The sequence below is a fragment of the Anguilla rostrata genome, chromosome 19 (genome assembly GCF_018555375.3).
Source record: "Anguilla rostrata isolate EN2019 chromosome 19, ASM1855537v3, whole genome shotgun sequence".
NCBI lineage: Eukaryota > Metazoa > Chordata > Actinopteri > Anguilliformes > Anguillidae > Anguilla > Anguilla rostrata.
The window spans coordinates 3805678-3818177 of NC_057951.1; the positions used below are offsets into that span (position 1 = coordinate 3805678).

At 57.9% G+C, this 12500-nt stretch overlaps 1 long non-coding RNA gene across 2 annotated transcripts in view; it reads right to left on the reverse strand.

Moving 5' to 3' along the window:
* Window positions 1–476: 476 nt before the first annotated feature.
* Window positions 477–12500, reverse strand: part of LOC135245580 (uncharacterized) — a 76131-nt gene continuing 64107 nt past the window's right edge. For both annotated transcript variants that reach the window (XR_010327306.1, XR_010327305.1), the window contains exon 4: window positions 477–567. This is a non-coding gene — a long non-coding RNA (uncharacterized LOC135245580). The remainder of the gene's footprint in view (window positions 568–12500) is intronic.

A 12500-nucleotide genomic window follows, 5' to 3' on the forward strand; every position in this document is an offset into this window, starting at 1 on the left:
GATTCATTTCAGGACCGTCTCCTTTACGCACCCCCCCCAGCTCCCCCAGCCCCCCCCCCTCCGGCCCAGTTTCAGAGCCCCCCCCCCCTCTGCTCCGCGCGTAGCGACGACCTCGCGGGCCGCCATCGCGCCTGGCGCTCGGGCCGAGGGAAAGGAGAGGGAGAGCCTCGCGGTAAAAGCGGAACGAATCGAAGGGTTCGGGGACGCAACAAAAGGAAAGACAGAGCGCCAGAGTACAGACCCCGCCACGGAGAGAGAGAGAGAGAGAGAGAGAGAGAGAGAGGAAAAGGAGGAGAAGAAACCGAGAGAGAGTCCAACACAACGCGGCCCCAGTTTCCCGTTTCTACTTCGCTAAGCGATCGGAGCGAGCCGGGGGGGGCTGAGGCCCCTCGTCTCCCCCCCCCCCCCGGCCTCCTACGAACAAAAAAAAACAACCCAAAAATAGAGGCGGTTAATTACGGAGGTAGCGGGGTTAGCGGCCACTCACCCAGAACACCAGGTTGAAGAGGAACATCAGGTACTTGAGGCAGCAGAGGCACCCGCGCGCCATCCTGAACTTCTTGAACTCTAGGAGGAACACAAAGGATAGATCCAGGTAAAAGACCACGTATTTGCTCCCCTTGGCCTTGCCGTCGGACTTGCTGCTGTTGGCGGCGTTGGCGGCGGCGTTGGCCGAGGCGGCTGCCGCTCGGGGCCCCGACGAGCCGTAGAAGGCGCCGGCGGTGAAGCCGCGGCCGCCGAAGGGCCGCCCGGAGGCCGACGCCGAGGCGCGGGCGAAGTCCGAGTCGCGGCTGTCCAGCGAGGGGCTCCGGCGGATGGCCGACTCTTCGCTACTGGACTTCTCCATGCTGCTGCTGCGGCGCGGCGGGGGACGCCGGCGACTCTACCATGTCCCGAAACTCCCGACGGTCTCACCCCGCACCCCCCTCCTCGTTCCCCAAAAACGCTCGTCTGGATTCTCCCTCCACACGCCCTTCCTTTGGGGGGGGGGGGGTCCACCCCCGTCCTTGTCCCGGTTGCTGTCCGGCGGGTTTGGGGTTTGGGGTTTGGGGTTGGGGGGGGGCGGTAAAGTTTCCCCGGCGGGAGGGAGGAGGGTCCCGGCGGTGTGTGCCTCCCGGGTTTGGGTCGGGGTACGAGCCCCCCCCCTCTTCTCCTGGGCTGCGCTCGTCCGCGGAGCAGAGCGGCTCTCCCCCCCTTCCCCTTCCCCTTCCTCGCAGGACCCGCGAGCCGCCCTCTCCTCTCACGTTCACTTCCCCTTGCTCTCCGCCTCCCTCCTTCCTCTCCTCCGCCGCTCCTGTTCCGTCCGTCCGTCCGTCCGCCCCGACCGGCTTCCCGGGGGCTGCAACTTTCCGCCGCTCCTGTGCGCGCTCTCTCTCCGTCTCTCCCTCTCTCTCTCTCTCCCTCTCTCCTTCTCTCTCCCTCTCTCTGTCTGTCGCTCCCCTGCTCGCTCCCCCTCTCCCTCTCTCCCTCCCTCTCTCTCCCTCTCCCTCTCTCCCTCCCTCTCTCTCTCTCTCCGGTCTTTGCTCAGCTGTTCAGCACCGCGCGTGTCTCTCTCTCAGCTGCAGCCTGGCTGGTGCGCTATTATGGGCTGCTGCAGCTCCTATCTCCGCTCTCTCAGCCCCCCGACTACAGCACTGCCCTTTTTTTCTCTCTCTCTCTCCTCTCTCTCTCTCTCTCTCCTCTCTCGCCGCTTCTCCTCCCGCACTCTCCCCACACAGCCCCCTCCCCCTTAGCCGTCAGCCGTGGCTCAGCCAATCGGGCGGTTGGGCTGCCGGCCCCCGGCTCCTCCCCCCCACCCACGGGCTGACTGCGGTGCTTTAGCGGGCTTATCGCCGCTCCGGCTCCAGCAGCTCCGCTCCGGAGCCCCGTGTCAGAGCGCCCTGCTCGCCGAGTCAGAGAACGCACGCGTGCAATCAAACCGCAACGCGGGGGAGAGTGTGTGTGAGTGTGTGTGTGTGCGCCTCTGTGTGTGTCTGTGTGTGTGTGCGTGAGTGTGTATGGGTGTGTGTGTGTCTGTGTGTGTGTGTGTGAGAGTGTGTGTGTGTGTGTGTGTGTGTGCGTGTGTGTCTGTGTGTGTGTGTCTCTGTGTGTGTGTGTCTGTGTGTGTGAGTGAGAAAGAGAGAGTGTGTGTGTGAGTATATGTGTGTGTCTGTGTGTGTGTGTGTGTGTGAGTGTGTGTGTGTCAGTGTGTGAGTGTGTGTCTGTGTGTGTGTGTGGGAGTGTGTGTGTGTGAGTATATGTGTGTGTCTGTGTGTGTGTGTGTGTGTGAGTGTGTGTGTGTCAGTGTGTGAGTGTGTGTCTGTGTGTGTGTGTGGGAGTGTGTGTGTGTGAGTATATGTGTGTGTCTGTGTGTGTGTGTGTGTGTCTCTGTGTGTCTGTGTGTGTGCCTGTGTGTGTGAGTGTGAGTCTGTGTGTGTGTGTGTGTGTGAGTGCGTGTATGTGTGTGTGTGTGAGAGAGTGTGTGTGTGTCAGTGTGTGTGTGTGTGTGTGTGTGTGTGTAATGTGTATGTGTCTGTGCGTGTATGTGTGTGTGTGTGAGAGAGTGTGTGTGTGTGTGTGTGTCTGTGTGTGTGAGTGTGTGTGTCTCTGTGTGTCTCTGTGTGAGTGTGTGAGTTGGAGGGCTTTCATATTGACAGTAATTTCCATGCTAACTGACTGAAGCCGTCTGCTGTTACTCTGCAGAGCGTCAGCTCCTCTGATGTTCACCCCGGGGGGGGGGGGGGACCGTGGGGGATGGGGGGGGGGGAGGGGGGGGGGTGGGGGGGTGGGGGGGGTAAGGCAGGCGGTGGGTCTGTGCGCTCCACGCAGCTCCCAGCCTGTGTTTACATCAGCCGTTTGCCCTTCCTTCCTGCCTGGCTGGCGACCACCGCGCTTCCCGCTGGTCCTGCTCCGCGTAGCGAGTTTCTATTACAGCCCCGGCGGCCGCGACGCCACGGCGATTAGCCCCCCCCCCCCCCCGGCCGGCCTCAGCCCGACGCCCTTTCCTGACCTTGTAAGGAGCGTGCGAGGGCTGGCAGCCTCCGGGACTTTCGCGCCATTCCAAGAACGGAAAGGGGAGAGGGGGGGGGGGCGAGGAAGGTGCCCCTCTTCTGCGGAAGCTCCACGGGGGGCCAGAGCCGCCTCCCCCCCCACCCCGGCCACACGCACAGCTGAGTGGCCCGAACACCGCCGTTTCACAGGACAAGCGGTGGCGTGCGGTTCGCTAACACCCCCCCCCCCCCCCAACACCCCTCCAACACCCCCCCCCCGCACCATCGCTTCACACAACCAGCCCCGCGGCACATGGCGGACTGTCCCGGGCCACGCCACCGGGGACGCAATTAATGCTGGCGGCTCATTTTCAGTAGCAAGGCTTCTGCGATCCCGTACAGTACAGTAGAGGGGGGGGGGGGTGGAGGACTCAAACACACCCATTAACCCTTTGAAGAGTTGATTTCTTGGAATGTTTTTTTTTCTAAATTGCAAGTCAGTGTTCTAGAACTCCAGTGCTTTCTATTACCAGCAGTGATTGTGACATCAGCATTAGAATGTTTGGCGCAGAACATTCTAATCGCATTGTGATGTCACAATGTAAAGGGTAACAGGCAGACCGCCAGCCGGTCAGAAGAAAGCAGAGGGAAGCTCGTTACGTTCTCAACGGAAAAGCGCGCCGGTCCGTTCCCCCGCCGTGCGGGAAAAACGTGGGGCAGCCCCAACCCCCTCCCTCCCTCCCTCCCCCCCGCCCCTTTGCCCCGTACATGAACAGCGGGACAGATGGAGGGCGAGCTTGGGGCCGACGGGGTTTTAAGGCAAAGCCGGTAATGCCGGCCCCGCGTAGCACTTAAGACGCTAATCCGTTTCGCCTCCTCGGCCGATCCGCGGCAGCTCGGACGCTCGCCCCCCCCGCCCCGCCCGCGGGACAGGCGCGGTCCTGACAGAGACGGGCGACCCCCCCCCCTGTAGGGCCGTCGGGATCTCGCACGCTATTTCGATATCGCCCCCCCCCCCCCCCTTCGAACCTTAACGCTGCACAGGACCACAAAAGCAAAACATAAGGAATTTCATTTTAAAACGTAGGACCGTTTCAGGTGTGAGATCACAAATACGTGATTAGAACGTTACCTGAACGTTCTAATGCTGATGTCACAATCGTCAGTGGCAATCATTGTGACATCAGCAATAGAATGTTCAACATTCTACTGCTGATGTCACAATAAGGATTATTGGTAATTGAAAGCAGTGGAGTTCTAGAACACTGACCTAGAATTCTGAAAAACAACAAAAAAAAAAAAAACATTCCATGCTCTTCAAAGGGTTAAATCAACCGGTGTGGTCAAAACACCCCCCAAAAACAAAGAGCGGCCCAAATGCAAATGCCATATGGCCATGGGAGGCAGGCAGGGAGGGGAAGGGGGGGGAGAGGGGGAGGGGAAGGGGAGGGGGGGATACTAAGCGCTGGTCTGCCATTAGGAGAAAAGCGGGACAGAAATAGCCGCGATCATGCCACACGTGCGGGGGGGGGGGACGTCGGGGCGAAGGGGAGAGTCACGGGACTGCGGCGCTGACGCTTCTCTCGCCCGTCTCCCAGCATGCAGCGCGGCGAGGCCCTCGCCGCCCTATTAAAAGGCGGGTCCTATTTCCGCTATCGCGGGGAGCAACGGACACAGAACGGGACCGCGCGCGTCCCCGCCGACTCCGTCGAACGCGGCGGGAAACCCAGACGCGCATATCGCCTGCGTGGGGGAACCAGTCACCGCTTTCAATAGAACGGCGAGATTGTTTACGGAGGGCGAGGACAGCGGGGGGGGGGCGGGGGGGGCGAGAGATCACAGAGAGAAGAGCAGAACTGCGGTAGAATCCTCGAGCGGGTCCTCCGCTTCGTCCGCTTGCGTTACCACGCGGTACGATGAAAAGCACTCAAGCCTGCGTTGAGTTCAGGGCCGAGGGCGTTCAGAGCACCTTTTAGAGAGCGCGCTGCACACGCACGGGGGCCGACTCCGCCCTCCGGGGGCGGCCCTTGATAGAGCGCACGCTCGCATACTAATGAGCCTGAGAGCGCACAACCTGAGGCAAAAAAAAACTCTCATTTTTATCCCCACTCCAGAAGTGCACTTACAAGGTGCACTCCAGAAGTGCACTTACAAGGTGCACTCCAGAAGTGCACTTACAAGGTGCACTCCAGAAGTGCACTTACAAGGTGCACTCCCGAAGTGCACTTATAAGGTGCACTCCAGAAGTCCACTTATAAGGTGCATGGACGCTGTCTATATAGGCTAGAAATCATCTGGACCTGAGGAACGCAGCTCACTCACTGCAATGGGTGAGGGTGAGGGTGGGGGTGGGGGTGGGGGTGTGGGAGGGCGGGGGGCCAGCCGAGGGGTGAACTGCGGTTCCGTTCACTCGACCGTCACGCCACGGTCACCTTCGGGTCGAACCGCCCTTTTAAACGGATCCCTCTCAGACAGCAGGTTTTGGGAGGGGGGGGGGGATAAGCACGGAAAACGGGATCCCCAAACACGCGTGTACCGCCTATGGCGGACACGTCGTCATGGCGACGGACCCGACAAACGAGAACGTCCGGTGTCGACCGTCCCCCTCTTAATTCTCCGCGCGCGTGGCCATTTTCTAAAACCGCTCAGGTTCTCCGGAGCCGCGTTCGTCCCGAGAGTGACTTCGCAGAAAAAAGCCGAAGCCCTCTCTCTCTCTCTCTTCTGTGCGCTGGGGCGTGCGGTGGTGGTTAAAAGCAATAAAAGAGAAGTGGGGACATAAAAAAAAGAAAACAAAGAAGAAAAAAGATCCCAAAAGGGCACTCGGGACTCCTCTACAAACAAAAACAACAACAGAGTTGACGGCGAAACGCCGGGTCAGCTCACGGGTGGGCCAGCGATGGCCGATAACCCCAGACCAGTCGGTGGGGTCAGGGGGGTCAGGGGTCAGGGGTCGCGGCGGCACGGCTGCCCTTCTGCGCAAACGGCGGGCGGGGCCTTCTGCCGCGATCCCCGCCCCAAAATCGACAGAGAGCGCGGGAGACCGGGGGAGAAAATGGACAAGTAGCCGGATCATTGCAGGAGGTCTCAAAAAAAAAAAAACCTCTTTAGACGCCTAGCAACTGTCTCCTCCCATCCCCCCCCCCCGGACGCTGTTCCTCTGCAGGTGAACAAACGTCTCTGGGACGTCAGACGCGCCCTAAACGACCCAGACTCCTCTGCTGCTTTAAATGCCAGGGGAGGGGGGGGGGGGGGACCTGGTTAGACGGTGAGGGGGGGGGGGGCTCGCTCCAAAATGGGCTAACCGGACGTGTCCCGGTACCTGTTTGGCATTTTTCGGATCTGACTGCGTCCCCGTGGCACTTTTTCAGGGACGGGGGTGTGTTCTCCCCCTTATCACTGAGGTCTGCTCTATTTTAGGATGCGGGGCCTAGTTCAGATGGCAGTTTAATTCGAACGCGGCGCGAGATTGCCTTCTCTCCTTTTTACGACATCAGACGTCAGGCCGTTTATCTTCGCCAGTGTTAACGCGGACGCGATGGTGCCCCCCCCCACCCCTCAGTCACCGGCGAGGAGGAGGGGGGGGTGGAAGGGAGATAATGGGAACTTCACGGGGAATCGACAGCCTGCAAATGTCAACCGGCCCAATTACGGAAACTCGGCGGTTTCGGTCTGGTGACGCAAAGCGGCGAATCGGAGAGCAGGCCCGACCAGCGCGGGCGCCGAGCCGCGGCGGGACGAGGGACTCCGGAACCGCCACAGCCCGCTCGCGCTCGGCTGCTTCCCAATTTGAAACCGTGAAGTGTACTCCAGAGCTGAGACTCAGGACCCACCCGCCCTCCCCCTCCCCCTCAATCACCCCCAAACCCCCCACCCCCGCATCCCACCACCCACCCAACTCCCAGCTGAGTGGAGGGGGTGGGGTGGGGTGGGGGGACACAATCCACACGCAGCGGCCCCCTACTTCTCCATTAGCATCCCATCATGCCCGGGTTTCGAGCGCACGGCGCTCACTGAGATCAGCTCCGACAGTTTAAAGAAGATCGTTCTCGGGCAATTAACCCCCTAACCAGAGAGCGGGGGCTGGGGGGGGGGGCGGGGGGGAGCGGGGAGGAGGAGGAGGAGAGGCAGGCCGGCACATTAGCATTTAGAAAAGTTTCTCCAGAAAGTCGGACGGAAAGTCCCCCCGCGTTTGTTTTCCGTCAAGCTAACGGCCCCGGCTATCAGAAAACAGGGTTAATGAAGCCGCGAGCCCTAGCGTACGTGCTAACGGGAGCGGGACGGCGAGCCCTAGCGTACGTGCTAACGGGAGCGGGACGGCGAGCCGTAGCGTACGTGCTAACGTGAGCGGGACGGCGAGCCCTAGCGTACGTGCTAACGGGAGCCGGACGGCGAGCCCTAGCGTACGTGCTAACGGGAGCCGGACGGCGAGCCCTAGCGTACGTGCTAACGGGAGCCGGACGGCGAGCCCTAGCGTACGTGCTAACGGGAGCCGGACGGCGAGCCCTAGCGTACGTGCTAACGGGAGCCAGACGGCGAGCCCTAGCGTACGTGCTAACGGGAGCGGGACGGCGAGCCCTAGCGTATGTGCTAACGGGAGCGGGACGGCGAGCCCTAGCGTACGTGCTAACGGGAGCCGGACGGCGAGCCCTAGCGTACGTGCTAACGGGAGCCGGACGGCGAGCCCTAGCGTACGTGCTAAAAAAAAGAACAAAGAACGGAATGCAATAAAAAAAACGGCTAAAAGCTTTAAAAATCCAAACGGCGCTCTGGGTTGGACCTGTACCACAGAACTGCGGTACGGGCGGAACTTGGGATTGGAGATAACGGAAACACATCGGTGTTTTCAGCACAGGCGTTGGATTTACGCAACTCGTAGCTTCGGCTGATAAACTGCAAGGGATTCCGAGAGATTCAAGGGGCTGTCAAGTCCTGTTCATTTGGCACAGGGGGTTACGAGCCGTAAATTCAGTGTGTCCTGAAACGTGAATTCAGGGGGGGGTTCAGAATCGTGAATTCAGGAGGTTGCGAGTCGCGATGAGGGTGCTGAATCTATTTCGGGGGGTCCCAAGCGGCGAATTCAAGGCACCCTGCGACAGACAAATCAAAAGAGCACCTGTTATAAAAATCGGGGGCCTTTGGTTGGATGACAAACTGCCATATAACTCTCACATAAGCTGCCTCGCTGGAAAACTGAAATGGGGGTTTTTCTTTAGAAGCAAGGCTAGTTTTTTTCCTTTTGAAAAGCAAGAAGAAGCTCGATCGAGAGGCCGTTTCGCCTTCAACGGATAATGGCCGTGTTCTTCAAGCTGTTACATCTTCTCTAAGTGTCCCAGATACAGCCCACCGCGGCATCTTCTGCTTCAGAACCAACGGCAGGTCACTCGCACGACACCGCACCTCGTACGAAGAGCGTTCTGGGAACGGAGTGTCGCACAGTGGGTAAGGAACTGGGCTCGTAACCGAAAGGTCGCAGGTTCGATTCCCGGGTAAGGACACTGCCGTTGTACCCTTGAGCAAGGTACTTAACCTGCATTGCTTCAGTATATATATCCAGCTGTATAAATGGATACAATGTAAAAATGCTATGTAAAAGTTGTGTAAGTCGCTCTGGATAAGAGCGTCTGCTAAATGCCTGTAATGTAATGTAATGTAATGGACCACACAGGTTCGTAGCACTGGCACCTGTTCTAACACAACGCAGGGGCTACAGAAACTCCGGCCACACCAGTGCAGCCTCCTCACTTGGAATTTTTTTGGGAATTACCGGTCACGTGACTGAACAAAGCGGCCGCCTCGAACCGGCTCGTTCCCGCGATACCGATACCGTGACCCGGGATGGGGGAGGGGAGCGCGAACAACACCTTGGGACGACCACCTCCACCCGCCGAAAACGGAAACACAACCTTCCGATCCCTCCGCTCGCCCGCGCCATTGCTCTTCATACCGCCACGCTTCGTTATTTTTAAAACGTGTTTTTTAAACACGTCCGTACGGTACCGGAAGCGGAAATGAGCGTGTGGCCGAAGCCTCTGGAACAGGCCTAATCTCGACGGGACTAAAACACGTACACACGTCCTGCACTGCCAGTCAGGCTCTGTTGCGATGGTTAATGGTAAAATGGTAAGTGGACTGCATTTATATAGCGCTTTTATCAAAAGTCGCTTTACAACTGATGCCTCTCATTCGCCAGAGCAGTTAGGGGTTTCTGCTCAGGGACACTTCGACACGTCCAGGGCGGGGGTTTGAACCGGCAACCCTCCGACTGCCAGACAATCGGTCTTACCTCCTGAGCTGTGTCGGTTAACCTTCCCCCCCCCCCCCCCCAGGCAGAAGGCTTTGATTGCCCCCCCCCCCACCCCGCTCGTCAACAGAGGCGGTATTTTTACAGACTCTTCCGAGCCCGACTGGCGTTTCCACCCCGGGGCTCGTAAAACCGGAGAGGCGGCGGACATGATGACCGCTTCCACGTCTGAACTGGGCCTCGGGTTACCCTGGGAGATTGGAGGAGAAAAAGTACGAGAAAGTGGGGTGAGGTGGTGGGGGAAGGGCACACGGCTCGTGCCCCCCGCGGGACGGCGGATAGAGTGAGTGAGCGAGGCGCAGCCCCCCGGGGGCCCGGTCGATCCGCGAAGCCGCTAAACCTCGCGGGCCGCGTATAGAGCCTGTTTCCAGGATCGGGGCGCATGGAGTAGAGGGGGGGATTATTTCGGGAGACCCGCCTGGGACACGCGCGAGCCTTCCTTCCGAAATGGGTTACCGCCATGGCGGGAAGTGGGTGGGGGGGGTGGTTATAGGGGACGCAAATATAAGAGTCCTCTACTGCTGTCTCTGTAGCCCAGGAAGAGAAATGAACCAATCAAATCCCTCTGTGACTTACAGGGGGCGGGGGATGCGGCAGGGCGGCCGACCGCACGGGGTCACGGGGTCAGTTCCATTTGCTTACATGTGCCGGGATTACAGAGTCAGGGCCCGTATGGAGCTCACGTGTGAGTATGATATCTGTCTCAGAACAGCAGCTGCTGTGATGTCTGTGTGAGTGTGTGAGTGTGTGAGTGTGTGTGTGTGTGTGTGTGAGTGTGTGTGTATGAGTGTGAGTGTGTGTGTGTGAGTGTGTATGAATGTGTGTGTGAGTGTGTGTGTGTGTATGAGTGTGAGTGTGAGTGTGTGTGTGTGTGTGTGTGTGTGTGTGTGTGTGTATGAGTGTGAGTGTGTGTGATTGTGATTGTGAGAGTGTGTGTGTGTGTGAGTGTGTGTGTGTGTGAGTGTGTGTCTGACTCAGTGTGTGTCGGTGCGCAGAAGCATCCCTGAAACCATAGCTTGGATACGGACCTCACCGGGAAAATCCATCCGCAGGACAATCAAACTGCGATAACTCCGCCTCTCCCAAAAACCCGCCACCACCGCCGCCGTCACGGCAACCGGAATCTGGCTTGCCACGGAGTCCAATTCGGCTCAGTCTAATTCGATCGGCTAAAAAAAGCTTTACCCCTTTTCCGTAGTCCCTAAACGTAGCGCGGGCGTGAACATTTTATTCTCCGTCGCTGACAGAACGTGGCTCGAGAGGGTAAAATAATCCTTCGAAACACCGGAAAGCTTCCAATGAAGAAAAAAAAATAATGAAAAGCTCGCAAAAAAAATAATTCTGCGAACGCGGTTCGAGGTCAGGACGAGCACCGGCGTGGGCGGCACAGGGGGTCCCCCGAGAAACGGAGTTTGAGAACCGCCGCTCTGTCGCACACAGGACCGATAGATGCTCCTCGGCGCTCTCCTTAATTATTCGATTTCCCTCCAGCGGGGGGGGAGGGGGGGGGGGGTGTGAACGCCGGCTCGTTTCCGTGGCGATAACGAGCGAAGGCGCAGCCGCGTCTGACTTCCAGGCCAGAGGCCTTATTTTGAGCAGCGGTGCTGATTAGAGCCGGCCTGCAGATTTCCCACACCGGATTTACTCCTCAGCTTTCTTTTTATTATTTTTTATTTATTTATTTTTTTTCCTCGACACGCAAGCATTCGGTTTCTTATCCGGATGAGCGTCGATTTTTATTTTTCACGTGAGGAGGGCAGGCGCGGTTCGTAGCGCTTTCGGGCTCCGCGCCAGACGCGGTACGAACGCACGTTGAGTGACAAGAGAACGCGACGGAGACGGAGAGGACCGGGAAGGGGAAGACAGCGCATAGGCAGGGGAGCGTCTCCGCAGGGAAGACTGAATGGGATAGAGAAGGCAACCGAGAGACCGTGTTCAGATTGTGACAACGATCTGGACACGTTCTCGTTACGTTCTGGTTATGTTCTGGTTATGTTCTGGTTACGTTCTGGTTACGTTCTAGTTATGGTTCTGGTTACGTTCTGGTTACGTTCTGGACACGTTCTGGTTACGTTCTGGACACGTTCTGGTTACGTTCTGGTTACGTTCTGGTTATGTTCTGGTTACGTTCTGGACACGTTCTGGTCACGTCCTGGTTATGTTCTGGTTATGTTCGGGTTAAGTTCTGGTCACGTCCCGGTTATGTTCAGGTTATGTTCCGGTTACGTTCTGGTTACGTTCTGGTTATATTATGGTTATGTTCGGGTTATGTTCTGGTCACGTCCCGGTTATGTTCCGGTTACGTTCTGGTTACGTTCTGGTTACGTTCTGGTTATGTTCTGGTCACGTTCTGGTTACGTTCTGGTTCTGTTCCGGTTACGCTCCGGTTACGTTACGGTTACGTTCCGGTCATGCACCGATCACGTGTAGCTCCCGATCAGGGATACTCCACGCAGGGCTGTTTCGGGCACACGAGCCTGTCCCCGGGCGACTCGCGCTCTTACGCGCGTCGCTAATCCTCAGCGCTAAGCTCGGCTCGCGCTCAGGCCGGCGACACCAACACGAAAAGACAAAAGCGACGTAAGCGGCGCGCCGACTTTATCACACTGTATAATTCATAAGTCGCGTATTACGTTCCGCTTAAGACCACTTAGTATAAAAAAAATAAAATCCACATCGCCGCCCACCCCTCCCCCTTCCCTCTTAGTCCCAGTCGTTATTTCCGTACGCTCCGAGCGGCCCCGACATCCTTGATTAAACTTAACGGGGAAGCGGTGGTTCTCTTTCGGGGATTATTCTAAATGAGTTCCGGCCAGTCTTTATCTTGCTCCATTACTCATATCCAAAAAGCTGCAAATTTTTTTTTTAAAGCCCCTTCGAGCGCGGAATCGGAAATACGAACCTCCCTTCGTATTCCGTCGCCGTGCGATAAATCTCATTTTTTTTAATGTCTAGGCACTGCCCTTTACTCGCAGATGTAATTGTCGGGAAGAGAGGATATTTTATTCGTGCAAACAGACCTGGTTTTAGATATACTGCCGAAGAAAGGTTGCACAGGTGGGTCTGCTGGCCTTCTGAGGGAGGTTGGGCCGCCTATGGGAATAATACGCAAGGCGCTTAGCTAGCAAGCGAGCTAGCTAGCGTCTCAGTGATTCTACTGGCGCGGAGGTCAACCGAGCAGAGCCTGATCCCTCATACTGAGCATGTGTGTGTGTGTGTGGGTGTATGTG